This window comes from Dromaius novaehollandiae, chromosome 3 (assembly GCF_036370855.1).
Source record: "Dromaius novaehollandiae isolate bDroNov1 chromosome 3, bDroNov1.hap1, whole genome shotgun sequence".
Classification (NCBI taxonomy): domain Eukaryota; kingdom Metazoa; phylum Chordata; class Aves; order Casuariiformes; family Dromaiidae; genus Dromaius; species Dromaius novaehollandiae.
In genome coordinates, this window is record NC_088100.1 from 17,351,976 (window position 1) to 17,374,385 (window position 22,410).

Sequence of the window (22,410 nt, forward strand, 5' to 3'; positions counted from 1 at the left end):
GCAAGTTGAATAGTGCAGCATCAAGGTAAAGAATCATTTATAGCTGTGCAAAATATATCCCTTCTCTTTTCTCTATGGCTTTATACTTAGAATGAGGAAAAATTTCCCATGCTTCAAACACTGTGCAATCCAGATAATAGTTCTGTGATTAATACTATTTTGGACAAATTTTATATACAGAAATAATGGTTTCATTTTATTTTCTTACTTAGCATGTTGACTCAATACAATGGCCAGGACTACCTTTCCCTACATCGATAACTCATGTGGTTTCTGTCTGTTTTTTCAACTCTGAAGCTTCTGAATTTCTTGCTGAGAATTTCAGTCTTCACCTAACAAAACTCATGTCAGGATTCAACAGCTTGTGTAACCTTCAAGATCAAGAGTCGTGAAGGCACAGTTCTATTAATGCCAGTTAGCAGACATACGTACTAGAACCTGTCGCTTCCCGGCTTTTGCAGTATGTGTCCAATCTGCCCTCATATTTGAGGAGTGGAAGTGGAAAGGAAGGGCTTCCAGTTTTGTCCGTCCCACCTGGGAGGTTCCACCTGAAACGCCATCTCCTGGGCTGCTGAGGGATTCTGACCTGGGAAACACAGAAAGGGAAAGGATTCTTGGCTTTTCTCAGTGTGACCATATCTAAAGAGATTTTCCAGGAGGCTAACAGAGACCTCATGTTAATTGCTGAACTCCCATTGCAGACTATGGAAAAGTGAGAAGCCTTCAAAAAAGGTCCTTTAATAATCTTTAAAAAGTAAAATATTAGGTAACCTAAATATATGCTAATACTCTCCTAATAACTACCACTCTTCTTGCAATACATAATATATTAGGTCTAGCTGATGTGAAAAGGAAAGGGCTGAGGTTTAACTAAGCCTCCAAAGATGTGAGGATTTTACTTGTTCTGAGAATAGAAGCATTCTAAATAATTTATGTAATCTTTTATAGTACCACAAATCATCTACTAATATTCAGTCTGATTTTTTACAAAATCCTTAATAAAAAATAAAAGTATTTACCATAAAATGCTGCACTTAAGCCAAGAACAATAGCCTAGAAAAGTTTTATGTGTCTGTGTAGGCATCAAGGTTAAGAATTACCATGCAAGGTGGCTGTTTGAGAAGCATGACTATAAAAATCTCCTCGAACCTATGGAGGACAATATGTTGAGTGCACGAAAATAAATACTCATGTAAAATTGATTGGGAAAAAAATTAAAATAGGATAATTATAGCTCTAAATCCACTGGAACTGTGGGATGTGAGCAGCACAGTTTGATTAGATGATTTGCAAGCTGATTAGTGATTCTTATCTTTTCCTCCAGCGTTTAATTGTCCCGGTTGGTCTTACTTGGCCTGATGAGTGATCGCAGCATAGCATTTTTCACCTAATCACACAACATGCATGCAGGTGCTCGGAGGGAAAACCGTATCGCCGCAATGAAAAGGCAGACTCTTCTCAAAGCTGTCTTTACAAGGCATTTTTACAGTGCCAGAGGGATTTTGACCAGCATGACTTTATTTCCCAAGACCCTATGTTATATGTCTAACAGTTTTTCCATCTTCGCAGTCTGTAACTGCAGCTGACTTCTAGCCCGCCGAGTCTATTGCTTTCCATTTGAGGGCCAGTCCTTTCATTTTAGCTGTTTGCTCCCAACACATTAACCTACTCCTGGTAAACTGCCTACGCTTCTCCAAAAGCCCTTTTACACCGTTACGACCTGTCCTGCTTGTGTGTGTTTGTGCATTTACGCACATGACTAGCAGACAGATGGACAGCTTCTGTTAATTCCTGCAGGCACAAGAAAATAGTCTGTTTTACTTAAGCTCTCTAACTAAACATGGGAAATGCAACCACACAATCAAATAGCTGGGTAATGTTACTAAACCACATCTGGTGTCCTAGCAACAGTTTAGGGGCTGGGCTAGAAATGCAGTGCTATAATGCGTAGAGTAGAAAAATAAAAGAAAACCAAGAACAGAAGGAGAGCCGTTTTGCTAGAATTTGCCATCAGCATTATACAACACGTCTGAGGGGAAAATTTGATCAACATCAACAAAATAGCAAATGCCAAATTAATGCTTAATCATTGATAATGTCCAGCAGGTACTGATAAGTTGTAGTCTTGCGTTGCATTTTTGCATTTTACCTGAGAAGCAGGGTGGTATCTCTGGAGTTGCCTGACTGAGACATATGTGACCACATCTGCGTTGCGTCCTGCCTGCCACCTCAGGCTTCCAGCTCAGTCCAGCCCCTTCAGTCCTTTCAATCAAGCTATCAGTAGTGGTCACTGATTACATAAAAGTACAACCCCAAACCTTTTGACTTCTTCTGGTGATGTAATTCTAAGTGTTTGCAGATTATTAGGCAGCTATTCACGTTATGAATCAGTCCAGTAACACTACTCTGGTAAGCAGTGTTGTAGGAAGGCCTCCACCCACAGCAACGCTTTTCTGGAGCTGGGGCCACCACGAACAACAGTTTTAAAAGGCACACTGAAAAAGCATTTCACAGACAGGCTTGCGACATTCTGTCCTTTCAAAAATAATTGAAACTTTAGGTGTCTGACTACTATAGTCGTGCTTTCTTTTCATGAACCGCTTCAAGCAAAAGTCAACAGCATCACGCAGAACAAAAAGTAGCATAAATCAGGGCTTTCATGCAAAAATGTATCTCAGGGAGGGCATTCATCTGACCTGACTTTGGACATCTAAAGCTTTATTGTTTAAGATAAGTGCCTTGCATAGGGACTCATGCCAAAATAGGAGATCAAGGTGTACTATTCCCATCCACCCACTATGAGAGAAACCTAAGGTTACAAACACCACGTTTGCCTGTTTCACTACTATAGTTGTCTGGCTTATAGTTACCAGTGAACTAGTCCTCTCAGCTCTTTTGCTTGTCTTCAGATTAATTCCAAGCTTATAACAAAACCAAAAATTTGTTTTTAATGCATGACCTTGTCCTTTAAAGCCTATCCTTTTCTTTTTCCTGTAGTCCTCAAAGCCCTTCAAGTTTTTGAACTGTATTCTGATTTTTCTGTCTTTGTCAGTGACAAATTTCATTAGCATTGGCATGCTTTTTATGTCAAGCTCACTAACAAAAATAGCAAGTTGGTTCCAAGATCAGTTTTTTCAGTAGCTCCTTAAATAAATAGCCTTCCTCTATCCCAGTAATTCGTTTAGTTACCATTTCCATTTTAGCTAATACTTTACGTGCCTTGCATATCTCCCTCATTTAGCTAACAGTTTCCAAAGTGACATCATATGAAATGCTTTACTGAAAACAAGATGAAATAAATTTAGGGCATTTTCCCCCTCTAAGAATCAGTTAAGCTTTTCAGAGAAAACATCAGGTTAGTGTAGTGCGACCTATCTTTGATTAAACCATGCTAAACTGTACTCTGTTTTGCCTACCTCTATTGACTGTCAAAATCAAACTCATGGTTGGTGTTTAGCTAGATCATAATTTTAAAAATTTCTAAAATATAGAAACTACTCTTGTTATTCTCCTATCATTAATTTCTGAGTTAACATATCTATTTACTAGTTTTTGAGGGTTCGTGTGTTGGTTCTGTCAGGGCTTTGGATAGAGATGAGGCAATCTTCTTTGTCAGAAAATATTAAGCCCTTTGATTTTTGTTTCTGCTTCACTTGTTCCCATAAGTGATGCTCTCTTTGCCCCACATCAACATGCTTACCAGAAACTGAATCAAAGTTTTCATTTAGTTTTTGGCCCATGTGTAGCTTATCTTTAATCCCTACCCAATCTTTACTGCATAGCAGCCCCAAATTCCTCTTTTTTTGCTATTTATTTATATGACTAAAGAACATTTTACAATGTGTTTTTAATTTCCTTTGCAAGGTCTAACACAGCTCAGCTTTTGGCAGTTCTCACTTTCTCCCTATACTTTCTGACCTGCAAGATATAATTTTCCATGCTAAATAATCCACTTTTGTTCCATTCCTTGCAGGCTCTGTGTTTACTCCCAATATCCTATTCAAGGTGGATTGTCATCAGCTAGGTCTGGAGTTCTTCTCTGTGAGTTTTTCCTCCTTCCTGGAATGCAAACTCAAAATAGATTTTGCACTTTTGACTTCAGGAATCTCCTTTGCGGTCAAGTCTCCCAGTTCCTCAGTTCAGTTGACTTCACTGCCTTGAAATTAAAAAAACTCAATAACATGAAAACCCAGAACAACACACAATGTGGGTTTGTTTATCTTTCCATTTAATTTAATGAAAATTCATTATGATCTGCTTAATCAAGGCTATTTTCTCCAGCCACCACTTCTGTAACATCCTTACTATGTCTAAAATAGCACTCCTTCCTGGGAGCTTAATAAATATCCTGTTAAAAAAAATTGTCAACAATCCAGATTCATGAGTATTTGAGCTCTACCATTATCAGTTGTATTATTGGTATCATTTTTTCTCTGATCTGTATCTAGGAACTTGAGGTCTCCCATAGGTCCTACATATTCAGTGTTCTATGATCAAATTTTATCTAGAGGACCTTTAGTGGACCCATACTACTGCTGTAATAATATTTCTTTTTACAGTTCTTTGCAAGAATGATTTGGACCTTGATTAAGTTTATGGTGTCCATGCTCCTCCTTCTTTGCACATTACCACATCAGTAGTGTACCATGCTGCTACTCCATCACATCCCTGTGGCTGTCTTTCCTGAAGGCTGTGATCCTTTCAATGTCTGTATTCCAGACCTAACGGACATCCCACCATGTTTCTGCAATGTTTCTGTTTTTGTAATGCCTGGGTCTATATCCTACACCAGTAGATTTGGCTCCTACGTTTTGCTGCACAGCTTATTATGCAGTGCACAAATTGTACACTGACCTCACTGAATTTCCTAGCCGGCAAAGTTGTTCCACTTCCTACCTTTTGCTTACCTGGCCACCTGTCTTGTGAATATAACTTTGTGTTTTCTTCTTGCTCTCCAGATTCCTCTCTTTGGCGTGCTTTTTTCATCATCACTTACTCCATTTTCCTTTCCCTATGAATTAACTTAGGTAACCTAAGGTGAGTCTCTTCCAGTCTTAACGCCAAAATTTTGGTACTCCATGTGGAAATGCAGTTCAGCCACTGAAAACAATTTTCCTTCCATGAAAGCTTTCCAATAGTTGAACCTGCTGAAATCATCCTTTATAGCACTGTCCTTGAGCTATTTGCTGCTTTTTGTTATCTTGACATGCTTCTGCCTTTTCTCGCTATGAACTCTGAGAATTTAACTGCAGATCACTTAAGCCTTTACTTCTTGAGTAGAGAGAAGGAGGTACATCATAAAAAACATTGCTGACTGATTTTTTTCCCTAGTCTTCTCTGGTACCACAAAGAGGTCTAAAATGTACGTACATAACATTTTCACAAGAGTAGCAAACAAATAAAAACAAGACTTAAAGAAAAGGTGCAAATTAAAACCAATTTTTAACTGTCATTCTTGTAAACAGCTTTTTCTGTATTTCTAAAGTTTTGTAGATGCAATCCTATGCCTTTTTGCTGTATGTTAGTGATAGCTTCTTGTCTGACATGCTACATCAAAGGAGCTGTTTCCTTGTACAGTCACTAATGCGACATATACTCCTAAAACATTAAAGAGATGAAACTTACACTTTCACTGTCTGCTTGAAATGACATGTGCTTCATTAAATATGTATTTGGAAATGAGGAGGTTGTTCTAAATTAGTGTATATTGTCATATATTTAGAATAGAATCGATACAGACAGTCTTCCTAAGCTTTATATTAAACAATAAAAAATGTTAAATGAACAGTTGGTAGTACAGTTTCCTACACAAGGCTTTCCAAGAGTCAGCATTTAGTGTCTTCTTTGATATATGAACATTAATTTAATATGTATGCTTTGCCTAAGAACATGAATAAGTCACTCCTTTTAATGTTTTCATTTGCGTGTTTGAGTATGGGAATCTGTGGAAAAAGCACTTAAATGCCTGGGCCAGATTATTCACTTTGTTTTGAAAATTGGTGCGTGCAGCATGGGCTAGAAAGAAATAATCCAGGTAGAAGCACAGCTGATGGGAAAGTAGGTTATAATTTACTCACACATTTGTGCATACAGTAGACAAGGAGACCAAATCCCCTAGGAAGTTAGAAGTTTTTAATGAATTAAAAATGAGATTTAAAAATACTATCAACATTACCAGAACCAGTTTCTGTAAAAATATAAGTTAATTAGCTAAATTTCCTAAGTTGTATAGTTCCTGGACCAGCCCTCATGCAAGTAAAGCACCCTTTGGCATAGGGGCTATCATACCTTCAGCTGCCATTGAAGTTGAGAGAAATCACAGCACTTGTGGAGGTAGAACTGAGGCTTTTGTGAACATTTGTGACTTTTTTTCCCATAATTCTCTGGAATTCCTTAGGATTTCTTCAAAGACAAACTGAAAAAGCCATAGAATTTTAATGGAAATTTCTGTAGAACATTTCTGTAGTTAGTTAACAAGCCTGTTATAACAGGCTATATTATAAGAAGATATTACTTCCCATAAATTATAAAACATGATCAGAAACCAAGAGGAAGAGCTATTTTTTTAATGATATAAAGGAAGGTTTGTGGGTGTGCGGATTATAGGAATAGGAAGGGAGAGGATGCTATTATTTCAGTGGCAACACCCCAGGGACTTTTTAATGCATTTTTCCTGTTAGAGCTTCATGGAGCTCTTACAAGTGATGTGATGCTGCCTTGCACAGATCCCCATCTCTCACTTGAAAGCCCCCTGCTAAAGGACGCAGTCCAGCAATGACAGGATCTGCATGCTGAGGGCTCCTGAGCATGCTACAATGTCACAAAGCCCAGCAAGGTGCCCCGTGACTTTGCTCTTCTCAGAGGGGATGTAGCTTATAGCTTGTAGCCTCCCTCTGAAAAAAGAGATCCCCAAGCTCCTGCTCCCCACTTGTTTTTTCTGCATGCTGCAAGTGCCATCCCACTCCTCCTTCTTCTGCCTGTGAGCTTGAGCTCTTCATGCTGGACCTGCCCCCTGTCCCTCTGAGCATGCCCCACTCACAACTGGTCCTCCTCACTCAGGGGCCTGGATATTTGCTTTTTCGGTCATTCCCTTACTCCTTCCTTGCCCAGGGGACCTGGGATTCCTCCTCAGTTCATACCAAGGCACTTCTGCCTCTCCTGTCCCCCTGCCCCAGCACGTGGGCCAAAACTCTTCTATCAACAACTAGATCTTTAGCAGCTCCCTGCACCATTCATTTTGCAGGAGGCTAGCCTCTTGTCCACAGTGAAATTATCAGTGAAATTTCACGTTCAGATTTTCAGCGGATTCCTCTTTTGCAGGCCCTGAACAAGGACTGCAGGCTTTGGCCCAGAGTTGCTCGCTCTGCCCTGGAAAGGCCCTTCAGAAGTTGAGCTACTTTGTTCACTGCTTTGAAGCATCTCATCAAGAGATGCTTCAGAGAGCTCCATTGCCAGAGCTGAATTTTGGGAAGCTTATTCTACAGCAACCAGGGGAAACCAACCCATGGACCTTGAAGTGACACCCTGTTGAAGCAAAAGAGGTGACGGAAAACAGGGAAGGGAAAAAGTTAGGAAAGACCAGAAGATTTTACAGTTACACAGTTGTAGTTCTAGATGGTTTGCTAATTTGTTTCATACTTGCTTGACAGTTATAAAGGATCCATACCTTGTAGACATTGCTGGAGAAATGAATGTTAAGCAGCGATTTAAATGCTATATCGGAAAAAGACTTCCTTTGGATCTTCTGCCTTTCTTGTTTAATCAATGAGTTCAGCAATGGATTGTAGCACAATTATGTACCATCAAATTTGTGGGTTTTTAGAATTTTAAGTATCTCGTCTTTATTATAACAAAATAGCCCCAAAGGCTTGTAGTTTCTCTATTACCTTAAGTAGCATACTACAATTTACATGCTGCTTCAGGGAAATCTGCAAACGCCTGTTTCTTTGTTCTGTTGGACAAATGATCCTGATAATTCAAAGGCAAAGCATGCTTTACTGCGTAACACTGCACTTCCTACTCTTTTGGAAGTGAATGCTCCTGCCTACACTGGTTAAAGCTAATTTGCTGAAAAGAGAACTACAGCATTCCAGTTTGCCTTTCTGCTACTTTTTAAATAACAGTTCAAGCTACAGAAGAACTCAGGCTGAATCTGTCTTCCTTTTATTCCTTGTCTTCCATAATAAATATGCATAAATAAAGAAAAAAGTATTATTTTTACTGAAAGACCATACTTTAAAATAATGCATAACAAATAGTGTTTGGCTATAATAAAAAAAGGCCTGGAAGTGCAATTCCATCTAAAGTGAGAAGCTGGAGGTTATATTTTATGGTATTGGAAAGGTGAACATCATTATAAGATTAATAGAGGGTCCCTGCTAAGAGGACTTAAGTGACCTCCATATTTAGATAAATGCCTCTTTTGCAGAGGCATTGTTTTTACATATTGCAGAATTGCTCAGCCACTTCTATTGGTAACCTCCCAGATTTCTGGCTGTCTGCTGCCCGCTTGGATGTGGTAGCTGGTCGTCACCTTGAAATTCAAAGAAGTGGTATAGAGAACTCCACATCCCCTGGGTAGGCAACCCTTTGCATCTTGGACCAGCAAATATTCGCAAGTGTTTGTTTGGTCCATCAGCTACAACCAAACACAATGCTGACTTGAATTCATGCTCTGCTTCAGCACTTGGTTACTGCTCAAAACCTGACTAATGTGTTACACGGAAACAAGTGAGCTGCTCTAGTAAGCAGGGACTGCAGCTCTTGACACTTGCCCTTTGCCGCTCCTTAAGTCTCCTTTCTGGATGCTTTACCTTGTGACAGCATGCAAGAGAGACTTTTCGCTCAAAAATCTACACGCTTTTGTGTGCAAAAGCCAATCAAAGTAGCGGCACTTATAAGCCAGGGTGGGATTCATTTCACTTGTTTTTAACCACCTAAAATTTAAGCAAGAAAGGAGAGTCATGCCATTTGCTTTAGATGGCTGATTTAGGCTAGGGGGAATGCTCCCTGTGGAGGTGCTTCTCTCTCCAGTAAGTATAAAAGCACCCTAGACAACTAGCTAAGGCAAGTAGACTGTGCTGCTTGAAGAAGTACCCCAAATTCTCTAAGTGGGAAGAACAGCAAGGAGAGGAGGGGGCAGGCTGGGATTTACTAGGATTTACCTCTTCTTGCTTTGCCACTGGGCAGCAGCCTGGGTAAGAGCTCTGGACATCGGGCACCAATAAAAATGTCACAGATGCTGCTGTTCTATGTGCTCCCGAGGAGGACAAGCGTGGCAGGGCTGGAGCCCCACTCGGCTCTTGCAAGACGTGGCATTTTATGTGATGCTAAGAGGAGCTGACCTCGAGTGGCCGCCAGAGAAGGGGACACCACTCTGCAAACTGCTTTCAGCCCTGGCTGCAGGCCTGTTCTAACTTGGTTTCCTTCTCACAGTTTTTTAAACCAACCGACTGATTTCAGTCACAAAATAATAAAGAGGCAGAGGTCTCAGAGCCAAGAAGTCCCTACAAGTTTTAAGAAAATCAGTCTCTGGGTGAGCAAAAGAGACATAAATCAGTGCCCTCACTGAATGAAAGGTTACAGTGGGGGCTCAGCACTTTCTGCTCCACTCCGGCAACCAGCGCAGGCATCGCAGCCCGCAGACGGGGGCATCCGCGGCTCCCAACCGCTGCTGAGCGTGTTGTCTCATGCAAAGCCTCTAGCTGGGAGCCCTGAGAAGAAGCCGAGGCGCTGCGGGAGACTTTTGCAGGTTGTGTGGGAGAATCCTGAAAGTATTGTGGGAGGAGGGATAGGAGGAAGCACATGGGACGTGGGAGGCAGCCACGATTGGTACAATGGGGCCACCGAGATTAAAGACGCAAAGCTGTACGAACCTGAGCTTCCCATGTGCTGCTGCTCGCAGAACACTTTTTTTTTTTTCCCCAAAAGACGCCAACCTGTATGTGCTTCAGTTGGAGTGAGTACATATGTATACGATCTGTCTGACAGCAGTAGTGCTGGAGAGAACAAATCCCAGCACATTTCTAAGTATTTTGGCAGTAATTAATTTGGCAACCCATCCTGCTGCATGCATGCACAAAAATGCACTCCCAGGTGTACGTAAAATCAAACTTGTTTATTCTTCTGTCAACAGAGGTGAAGAACTTCACTGAAAAGCCAAGCCAAATTTGGTCCAAATCCAGTTGAGGCGCCATGGATATAGAGCGCAATGTTAATGACCCCAGTGTCATGTACAGTGTAATGATAAAGGACAGAGAGATCGTAAGCACATCGGGAGTGTTTGTGTCTGTACTGGCATGGCCAGGCACTTCATAACCAAGAAAGTGTATGTTGTGCAGAGCAGATTTGAAAGAGAAACTTATGCTAACAAACCCAATATTTAAAGACAGAGAGAAATAAATAAGATGAAAGTGTGTTTCTACCCGCTACAGCTCTGATGTGGTTTACAAAATTAGCCTAAAGCATTTTCCAAATGATTTTCAACACTCCAGAACATCATGCGCTTTGTTTGGTTTGGGTTGCTTAGGTTATTTCGTTTATAGAAAAAATACATTCTTTCTTGCCTCTTTTCTTGAAAAAAATAGCTATGATGCATCTTTCTGGGCATACTGAATGACATTGTAAACTAAATTCTCCCTCTTCCTAAAATACTGCCTATTCTTTCATTCCTCAGGGATGATGGAGACCATTTGCCCATACAGTTTTGCTATTCAGATCATCCAAAGATGCTGTGGTAGTAATCTAACTCAGTAGGGAAGTAAAATCAGGGGTATTTCCAATGTAAAGAGAAATTCTCTTCCTATAGATAAGAAAGGTAAAACTTGTGTGAAATTACCTTTGGTTTGCTGTAAATCACTGCAGTGTTTGGGATTACACAGAAAAGACAGTGCATTATTTTTGGGTGCTTTTTTGTCAGGAAGTTGTCCACTTTCTAATTATTGTGACTGAATTTTCCCTTATCCATGCTCTTTTTTTGTTCGGTGTACAGCTCTCACCCGCCAATGGCCTGTCATCCACAGGGCCTTATTACTGCTCTGTCTGACAGACATAGAGGGACAAAACCGTAGGCTTAATTTATAATTAAACATGAAAAACGTTACATCTGTAAACGAGTTCGTAGTAAATATTCTGGTGACCTTTCAGTCCTACTAACCCTTCACCAGCCCAATTCAGATGGCGAGCGTATTTGATTATTTAGGCAATATTTCCATATTGACGCATTTTTGAAAATCGAAAAGGCCTGGATTAAAGACGCATCAAAGCGGCCAGCGGTGCCAGCAGTAATCAGCAACCTGAAAGTCTCTGCTGCCCCGCAGCCGGGCAGCCTCGCTTCGTGGGTTCGGGGCTCCACTCTCCCTCGCCCGGAGTTAACTCCATCGCCTTCCCTTCTTCTTTTTTTTTTTTTTTTTGTTATTCCCAACGTAAGGATATTTGTCAGTAGATAAGTTTGTCTTTTTATAGTCAGGGCTGGAGTTTCCATGGTGAAATTAGCCAACATGAATTTCCTCTGTAAAGCAGAGCATATCCTTTACTGGCAAAAACATGTTACTATGTTGGTTGGGAGGAAGTGTCATTGTCCGAGACCTATTATGTTTTTTAAAGGTTCTGTATCCTCAAAGACATATTTTTAACCTGAAAGGAGTATTTATACTGTCCAGTGAGAATATTTCACTGGGCTATTTTTAGTTTTGCTTGTGTGTTTGGTTTATCTATGCATTATTTTTTCCCTATTTATCTTTTTTTACAAAGGTTTTATAGAAAATGAAACCAAAGGTAACAGATTATACTAATTCCTGGAATTAATCCCCTGACTGGGCCAAAGTAACATTGGGAATTAATCTGAGCTGCCATTGTCGATATGTATCCCAAGACAGCAATGTTATCGATACAATATTTTCTGAAAATGTGGGAAGCCTGTTTGCATTCCCACAGCCCTGTATGGCTGGAAGGGGGAGCCATAGGGTGCTCTGAACCTCTGCTATTAGTGCAAGCCATTAAACACGAAAAAACATATTGTCACCAGATACTACATGTGCAGGGCTAGAACATGGAAAGTTTTCCTATTTTAAACTAGGCTCCTTCGAGCAGGCATTAATAAAAAACTGATTAAAACACCTTATGCATAAGCACCATTTTTGGAATACAGTTCAGTTAATGGCCTAATCCTGATCTCACACAAAGTGAATGAGGGTTAACTCTATTAAAATCCGCAGAGTTATAATATGAACCTGGTGTGAGATCACAGTCAGAACCAAAAGGCATCAGAGGATTATATATGTAATAAGTTTGAGAAGTTTGTTTATTTTTTCCCTTAGGCCTGGTTATCTTAATAAATTGGCATTTTGCTGATGCTAGGTATATAAGGCCCATGCTTTTTTTTTGACACATGAGCAGACTTGCTGAAGTCAGCATAACTGAAATGCTTAAGATCAGACAGGTATATCTGTGTTTTGCAGAATGGGGGCCTTATAGTGCTTATCTGTTTTAACTTCTTGTCTTTCTTTCCTTGATGCTTCCCTGAGGGAATGAAGTGGCTGTGATTGATGTATTTTATGTTGTTAACAGTAGATTATAACTGCCTTCTACCCCCTGACTGAACAGCTCTGATTCTGCAACAGAATAATGAGAATTAATGACTCAGCCACTAATTATGCTTTTGTTGTATGCATTTCTGCTTATTTTCTGCAGGAGCTGAGCACCCTCGATTCTTATTGATGGCAAGGCATGAAGCACCCTTGAAATCAGAATACCGGGTGATGTATGGGCACAGACATGAAAACTTGCTAGAGCCATGGCACATTGGTCTGTTTTGCATTGCTGAGGTAGCCAGTTCAGATGTGCTTTTTGCAGAGGAAGTCATGCTCTTGGCAGTTCTGAAATGTCCCTCCAAACTATGTTCTGGATAATGCAAAATGTTAATACAAACAATCCTTTCTCAGCATTTTTTTAAGCATAAATATGAAGGAAAAGTTTAGATAAAATCATTCAAATGGGAAAATTCCAGACATTCTGTTCAAAACATACTGATACTGAATCTTTCCTCTTTTCCTTTCAAAACAAATGGTTCAGCAAAGCCAAAATAAATGTGGTATAGAATATGATATTGAATTTGAACATCTGCATTAACCCAAAAGTTTTCACCAAAAAGCAGCAAACACAGACTTCGCATCAAACACAATTGATATATGCTGATGCATACAGAAAGAGAGACGGTGCAGCGCTCCCCCTTGCCAAGCTTTTGAAACAGGCTCAGACCTCGTCTAATAATGAGCTCAAACCAGAACACCAAGCCCACACCAGGACTTGAGATTTTGGGTTTGGTTTGAACTTTGCGGCGTAATGTCATGATTCATGTGTGCAGTATGAGTGATTGATAGTGTGGAGCAGTGGGATGGTTTTATTGACGTAACTTTAGGGTAATCACGGACAAAGCTATGAGTGATGGCAGGTAGTTCAAAGTAAGTGTCAACATAAGTTAATGATACTGTATATTTTGTTTAACGTTTTGTTGGTTTTACATATATTTGTGTGTCTGTGGTGTGTGAGAGCACAAAAATGAGAGGCATGTGACTGGGAGATGCCAGCTCCAGAGCTCTCAGCCCTCCGCTGTCACTAGCTGTCTGTGTGGCCAGCAGTAGCTCGTTTAACCTTTCTGTTTCAGCTTCGTCAGAGTAATTATGCTTAGCCCACAGGGGTGTTGAAACAGATTAATTAGCTAAGGTTTGTAGACAGCTTTGAAGATGTAAGGCACTGTAAGTGCTGATTATTATTAATGCATATTATTGCACACCGTATGCAGTATGGGATTATGTAGTAGTTGATATTGTGCAATTGGAGATGAAAAAGGAAAGAGGAACATCCCTAGCAAACCTGGCTGGTGTGTGTTTCTACGCAGTTCTTTCCCCATCTAAATGTTATATTCCATTTAAATACCTTTCTCAAGACCCTAATGATTTGCTGTGAAGTTATCAGATATCCCTATGCAGACATTTAAGAAAAGGCATAATTTATAATTTAGTATTTCCATTAGTTCCTTGGCTGTATAACTAAAACAGCCACAACTGCCAAGACCACGGTAACTTTTAGCCACAATCACCCAGCTTTTAGTTGAATCAGCTTCCTAATCCAGCTGTCCATGTGGCCACACAAGTGCTAGTACCTGAACAAAAATAGATATATCCTCCCAGCTGGGCTCACAGGGAGCACATACCACCTCTTCCTGTAGCAAGTTGCACTTAACACTGCAATGTCGGGGTCTTTCTAATTTCAATATATTTATCCTCACAACATCCTTGGGATAAAAGAAAGTGTTATTATCATTAACAAAACGAGTGGGTCTGCTTACAGAATAATCTCACACTATAGATAAACATGATAGAAATTGGCTTCACTGACTTCAATTTGTTTGAAAGTCACCTGACTCCTTCAGTAGTGATAGTAGGATTCAATTTCCTTTCTCTATAATTATCATTATTTGGAAGTCCCTACAACCCTCCTTCTCTTCCCTCTGGTCTTTAAGCAAATCCTGCTCAAGCTTTGCAGTCTCTCTGAAGGGAGGGATTACCTTCCCGCTGAACAATTGCACTTCTCACACTTTTTCTACCAGTTTGCAGAGAAGCAGAACGGACCGGAGTGTTCCAGTAAAAAACATAAAACTGTTTTCTGTAGAATCGTCCAGCATTCTCTCACTAGTGGGAAAACTGCAACAAAGATTAAATAGCTCACTTTCTGAAATACTATTTATAGTATTTGTGAATTATTGTTTATAATTATGTACCATAAATATTATAAGATTACAAAATATTTATTATTTAGGATTTATTTATGACTGTTATAAACAGAGTATATGCAAATTGTCTCCTTTCAGGGTATCATAAACCTGGTAGATACCTCATAACATTGTAACAGAGGCAAAACTTGAAGATTTTATATCGCCCAAATTATGATCTCTCTGACCTTGGTTAGACAGTGTCCACCATCTTATTTAAACCATAACGAGACCCTCCACATCACCCTACACTCCCACTAAAGACCAGGGGCAATAAGGCCCAGGTTTTTTACAGAGCCATGTAGCTTCTCTGCCTTCCCTCAGACCTTACTAAGAGATTCATTTTTTCTGTGATCTTCATATGTATCTGTTGTATAAATTACACTTTCTAGTTTGCCATTATTCTTTCTGCAGGAATTTCTCAATGTTCCATATCTTCTCTGTTTTCTCTCCTTAGCTTGCAGGAGGACTGAATTTGCATCTTCTGCTGCACCAGGAATACTTTTAGCACTTCAAATCTAAGCCTGAGATGATTGATTTGGTGGTACGGTGGCTGATTTTTTTTCTCTGGGCAGTCTTACACTTGTCAGAAGATAGTTTCAGAATGGGAAGTTCCCTCAGAAAACATTTCTTTTCCCATGTGTCACTTCACATCCCTGATCCTTAAGAATTAAGGAGTCTGATGGGAGCACTTCTTTCAACAAAATTACTGGTTAGATGCTGGGGAAACCTGGGAAAGAGTTGTACACGAGTGAGACTTTTTTTAGTCTGGGATACGACAAGTAGGATGGTCAGTCGGAGGGCACCAAAGCAAGGGTGGCCAACCAGGAGGCGAACCCAGCCTGCAGGACCCTTCCTTCTGGTCCAACAACTTCTCTGCTGAGGCTTTCTGCCGTGACCGGGGGTAAACGGGAGCGGATGGCAATGGCAGCAGGTGAAGCTGGGTCTCTGTCGAAAGCTTTTCCAAGAGGCATTGGTTGGCCAAGGTGCTGCTACCCAGGGGTGAAAGACACCGGACAGTGGCCGCCAGGAGCATGGCTGAGCTGGCGTCCAAGAGTGGCCCTGGCAGCGACGGCCCGTCCCATTGTAGGCTATCTTGGCACAGGGCTTTGGAAGACATTCAAATTGTGGTCGAAGGTGTATTTCTGCCAAACGGGAGAGTCCCCAGCTCTCCCCTGCAGCACCTCCAGCGTCGGTGGGGGCCGAGCAGCCCTCAACGGGCTCTTCGCTTGGCAGAGGCAGGGCCTGGCGGACTGCGGGGGAGACCTGCTTTGTTAGACAAGTTGAAACACAGTGACTACGAGCTAATTAGAAACACGGATATGAAAGTTCACACACTATTGAAGAGGGAGAGAATGTTCTGCCTGAATGAAGATGATTTTGTGTGCCAAAACTCTGCATATTCATAAGCTTTTCATGTCCATTCAGCTTTTCTCTTCTCCTTATACTTCTGCACCAGGTGGTGCGCAAACTTGAGAAGGTTGGATCATTCAGACACGCTGAATTTCCAACAAGGAAATTGCTATTCACAGTAAAACCAGTTAACAAATCTGAAATATTCCAATTTACTGGCACATTACAAGCCACAAATACCACACAAGAAGATGTCTGTGATCTACAGCCTATAGGCCATATCCTGTGAGAAGGGGGAGACACACAAGAGCACATTGTTCTTCAAGATACGACTCACTAAAACCTAAGTTTATTCTTACTGCTTCTCTTCAGAGCATTTGCAGTTTAACTCCCTAGGGGGCAGAGAGGAAAATATACATGAGTGTTGCTGAATGTAATTTTACTTATCCCAGCTACAAATTATTTACAAAGCACAAAAAATAATTTCTCTTCCTTCTTTGCGGTTCTCAGTCTCTAAGAGAGCCATTTTGTTGAGACTAATTCTTTCTGTTTATATCAAGTGGGAATACACAAATAAATAAGCCACTATGAAACGCACAGACATAATAGAAATTAGAGATGAAAAGACTGATTACATCATACTGTCTTTCTCCCTTCCAGTGCTGGATTCTTTTCCAGATGATATTTTAGTACTACCATATCCAGTTTTAAATGTCCCAAGTGATAACTTTTCCTTTTGAAATATTTTTATATGAAAGAAGTCTCATTTCCCAAATAGGGATTTAATCCAACTCACTGTTAAAATCTATCTGGCTTTAATATTTCTGCAGGAACATAAGGTATAGGACCAGAAAAGTCCTCCTGGCTCCTTAAGTGCATTCTGTTGAAAGCAACCATTCATTCATACATTTTTAAAGCTTCATCTTGAAAGTAGCAATCTTGTTTCTCCCACTGAAGGATTCTGATGAAAATGTCTAGTTGCTAGAATAATGCAGCTGGATTTTTATCTTAAATGGTTGGCGAGAAGAATTTTAAAGTATTTTACTCTTAAATCTCTAGTCTGGGTCAAAGTTTATATTAACTGATGCTGATTTAAATGTATTATTCAGGACTTACACCAAAGGTATATTTTGATCAGACAGCTTCTGGTATATAAAGAAAACCTGCAGTAAAGAAATATCACCCCCACCTTTTTCCTATGGGACGCTCTGTGCAATCGTGACAGTACCTGATGAAATGGAAAGTTCTCTTCACACATTTCAGGTAAGTGAAAAAAACTGTTCATCCTGCCTCCTCTCCACCTTCTTCAAGTCCATAACAATGAAAAGGAGAGGAGAAAATAAGTGAGAGCAAGCTAAAGGAAAGAACAGGTTTTAGATGGAAAAGTAGTTGAAGTTCTCATGAACTCTCTCCTCTCTTTGCTGCTACCCTGTTGGCAGAAGATTTACCAGCTTTTTACCTGATCTCACCCAAAGATTTCAGCCTCTGGATGTCCTCTGAATTAAATCACAGTTACTGATATGGCCAATGTCTGTCAATCATTGTGTTTCTTGAAGCTACAGAAAAGGAGAAATAGCATTTTGTGTATTCAAATACATGATTTATAAAGTTAGATATTGCCTACTACATGCACTTCATGTGCATTTTCACTGAAAGAAAAAAACAGGCTTCCAGTATTCTACCCCTTTTTCAGTACTCCCTACAACTTTGTTTAGCATTCACTTACCCTTCTAAATTATCAAGGAGAATGTAGCTGATCATCTGTTTTCGTGTACTTTCTAGCAGTGAAGATCACAAAGTCACAAATCCCTTCAAAATTACAAGATGTGCTGCAATGACTTGAAACCTGTGGGAAAGCAATTAATAACCAACCAGTAGATTCGATGAAGGCAACTTGTACCTGATGAGGTGATGAATGACCACAGCTGAATTATCTTTGTGGAGGGGCTGCGCTTCCTCTGGAAAGGTGGAAGTAGTTCAAACACCAATGGGCAGACCTCCATCCTAGAGAAACCTTAGAAGGACAACAGAGTCAAACTCTTCCCAGCAGTGGCAGCTGATATAACAAGGGACAGAGACTGCAGCTTGGGAGGTTCAGACTGGACAGAAGAAAACCTCTTTCCCCAGGAGGATAGCACAGACTGGGATGGGTACCCAGAGAGGGATGAGATCTCTGTTTGTGGGAGGTTTCCAGCCACGGATAGAAGCTGGCCATGGCTGGCCTACGCTAGCACTGTTCTGCTTTGGGTAGCAGGCTGGACTAGAGACCCTCAACGAACCCACCTTCCTGTCATACTGTGATTCTGCAAAAGTTTTGGGGAAGGCTGCAGCAAATTCCAGTTCAGTTCAAACCAAGGTTTTCTCAAAGCAACTCCAGAAGCTAAAGTTTGAGGCCTGTAGCACAAAACCTCTAGATGGGATCACAGGAGTGGACGACAGTATCTGTTTGATTTCTGGCCAGCACATCTGGCCCCAGAGAAGGAGACAAGACAAGCAGATGCTACAAAGGATTTGACAGCACAAACTGCCAAATGGGTCTTTGTCCAGAGACCTTGCTCTAGTAACCCCTCCCCTAGGAAGAGATGAGAGGGTAGGCAATGCTGGAGACCACCTCTGCAGGGTACCTTGGCTGTAATCCACAGCCCAACCTACTGTCCCGCATGCAGCATCGGAATGTTCTAACTAAATTTTCATATTGTCCGTTGTTTTCTAATCTTCAAACAGACAGCATTCCCTCAGGAGCAGGGCCTTAATTGTCTACGTCAAGAGCCAGGTAATGAAGGCTGTGCCTAGACCAAATGCTTATGGAAGGCATGAGGAGCATTAACTAAGGGCTTGTCCATGTGGAAAGGTTGCACCATTTTGTTTTCTTCACAGTCAAATCAAAACAAACCTAAAAGGCTTTGCAAGCATGTGATCAAATACAAAACCTGAAAGGAGGTTTTTGGTTGTGAAATCAGTATGTAAGTGTGAGAAGGGACAAACCATCTTGTTAATTCTCTTCAAGTTCTACTAAGACATTTTATTCTCTTTCTATTTTCTCTCTCTGTTGCACTTAAGCAGTATTTAACACCTTATTTTACACTCTGCGTACTGTTTAGGTATGTAAGCCCTCGCCTTCATACAAGGGCAAACTTTCCATTGAAATTATATCCATTATTTATATTAAGAAAAAACAGTTGAGCCTAGTCCTGAACGTTGCTGAACATCTTTCCAATGCTGTAAAACCTCAGCTTTCATTTACTTCAAGATAAGTGGCTGACACACTACATACTATAGGATGTTTTCCTGCTGTGTCTATGCAAAGAAGAGCTTGGGTAATTTTTAAAATCTTAATTTCAACTGTCAGTAATAATTTCAGCTCTGCCTGTCAAAGAGAGTTGAAGTCACATGTCTGAGAGCAGGCTTTGGGTCCTGGATACCACAGTATTTAAAGTCATCTGTTACACAAAAACAATATTTTACAGTTCTGCTGCTTTAAAAACAGCCTTTCCTGACTATAAACATGGCATTTGGCCACTCATTCATTGTCTCACAGGCCTGGATTTAATTGCAACTTCAGCCTCTAGCCAAAATACGCATCTGAAAACAGTGCTATTCATCTCCATGGAGTTAGCGCTGGACCACGCGTAGGCGGACAGACACTTCTCTCCTGTTTGCAAAACCTCCAGTCTGTCATTCCACTATTCTCTTTTCCTTTATGTTCCTCTCTTTCCAAAATGTCACAGTGTATAGTTTTCCACCGAAGAACAAGAAGGGATCTATATATTTAATATGCAGAATATGCATGTAATATGCAGAAGCAAGTAATCCACAGCCATAGCCTTTTGGGGATAAAAGCTTTTTTATACCTATGGTCAACACAGTGTGCTAAATTACAGTTGAGACTCAATACTGAAAGCTCTCAGAACTGCAGATGAACTAATTATTTGAGCATGGCTGTGTAAGGCACTGATACGAAACAAAGAAGGCCTATTACTTTCTAGAAGAGAAGAATTACAGCAGTTTCCTCATATTCAATATCCGCCCCAAAAGCATATATCGAAAGATGTATTTTTAAACTTCACCTGATTTAAAACAATCTAAAAGAAAGAAGAAAGAGAAATGTCCAGACCTTCCTAAACTAGTTTATTTCATTTTGATCAGTCCTATCTGTTTTAAGTATAATATCTTAAATTTTGTAAGCACATAGAAGCTAACTGCTGCTTGCTACGAAGCCCCTGTTTTTTTTAGGAAAATAGTTCTGTTGTGCTAAGATCTAGAAAATGTTACACCCTCTCAATTAGTTGTTTCTAATGGTGAAGTTACATGGTTTATTTGTTTTTTTAACTAGGATCATTTCACGAATACTTGTGGTCCCACATTTACAGTGCAGCCCACAAATGGTGGGGAAACTAACTGTGATGAGGGGTTAGGAGTGGGCTGGACGAGGGACAGGGACTTTGTAAGCTGGCTTTGCCATTACCAAAATGTTTATGCAACTACATAAAAATATTAATGTGAAAACAGACTGAAAGAGGTATTTATATATACTTACAATTATGTTATATTGAAGCAAATATTAATATAAATGTATACTACCAGTTAAAGCTACACTACTTTGTTATGTTTGATTAGCATAAAAGACATGTTTTCTACTTCTGTTGTAGTAATGAACACAAGCAATAAAAGCACCATTTGTTATGAGGGAACTTTGGTTTTTTCTAATGTTCCCCTAGACTAGCCAGTAGTCTGCATAAACTAACAAAGAATCCTATACAACACTCTGCATAAAGCCTTCTTCAGTTTCACAGAAATATATCAATCTAGAATTCAACAGTGTATAACCTAATCTTTTATTATTATTTACATTTTTATAGCACATATATACAGATAATACACATTGAGGTATTTAAATTGAGTAATACACTTTAAAATCTTAGTGAAAAAAACACCACAAACCAGTATGGTTAGCAGATACTACCTAGGCATTCAAAGCTTAATTATATTCTTAGTCAATTCTGATTTACATTTAAATTACAAATTGCATTTTGCTAGTATTAATTTACAATGCTACTTAAAAAATACATATTCCATGGTACATGAATAATAATTCAAAGCAGTCAGATCTTGTTGGATTGCTATGATCTTTTGATAGTGGGTGCTGAATATTAATATTTCTAGAAAGTTTTCTCCGTATGAATATAACATTTCTTAATGCGTAAGCCTTGCACATTTTAATTCAGCCAGCCATCCCTGATGCAGCCAGTTGCCATAGAATTTGCAGAATGATCTGCCTGCACATGCATTTTTTAGAAGACTGCAGAACAGCAACATGGAAAAATGCTCTAAAACACATGCAGTCATTACTGGGCCAGAACAAGGAGCTTTCTATGAATCACTTCAGCCTGTGACCGTGTTAAATGTCAAGAACTGAGTAGGATCAATTTACGTCAGTATGTGGCTGGGAGTTTTTCGAGGAATATTAAAGAGGTTACCAGGAGAGTTCATCCAAGTCCCAGTTCAATATGATCTCTATTCTACTGCCTGATTTTAAGCTTTTGCTTCCATGGAGCTGTAAGGAATGTACACACTTTTCCACCCATAGTTCATGTTCTCCTGTTCACTGTAAGCATGTGTTTATGGGACGTTTTGCTTTGATGGGTTATCATTGCCATAAATCTTTGTGAAACTGAGTTTTTTAAATTGCCTTTGTTAATTCCATTGCGGCATGGTGATAGATATCTTCCTTTTCAGTAAGAAACAAAATTGGACATGTGCTTCTTATTGCGAATTCACTTGGAGGAGGCATGTTCTACTACAGCTGTGCGGCCCCAAGCAAAGGCCAGTTCTGCCGATTACATTGTGCATACCTAGGATTGTTATTATTTCACCTACAGATAATGTCCTTAAGCTCATGCTCATTTATGTGAGCTTCAGTGTAGCTTAAGTCTGTTGGAATTGGAGGTAGTCAGAATACTGTAGTATTAAATTTCACTTTACTGAAAACATCAGTCTTGAAGTTCAGAAACATTAAAGCGACATTCATAGTAAAAAAATCCATAAACTAAAAAATCGATACTCTTCTGTAAGAAAAAGTGGAAAGAGATTGTCTGTGAAAACAAAAGACAAAATAAAGCAGAAACATAGTCACTCACACTTACTCACAAACAGTGATAATGACAAATGACTAATAGGCATGACTATTCATAAAGCTGAATTTAGCTCTAATTTCCTCTCTCAAAAACTTTTCAGGAGAATGAGCAATATCCCTTATTTCAACTTTATTTTGCCAGAAAGCTCTTCTG

General features: G+C 39.9%; 1 long non-coding RNA gene across 2 annotated transcripts; it reads left to right on the forward strand.

Annotated features, from left to right (window-relative positions):
• Positions 1-14,913: 14,913 nt before the first annotated feature.
• On the forward strand, positions 14,914-20,814 carry LOC135328006 (uncharacterized). 2 transcript variants are annotated; one of them, XR_010388724.1, is made up of 3 exons: positions 14,914-15,314; positions 17,233-17,386; positions 17,906-20,814. It is a non-coding gene; the product is annotated as an uncharacterized LOC135328006 (long non-coding RNA). The 2 variants fall into 2 exon arrangements; XR_010388725.1 differs by having other exon boundaries at positions 17,909-20,814.
• The last annotated feature ends 1,596 nt before the right edge of the window (positions 20,815-22,410 follow it).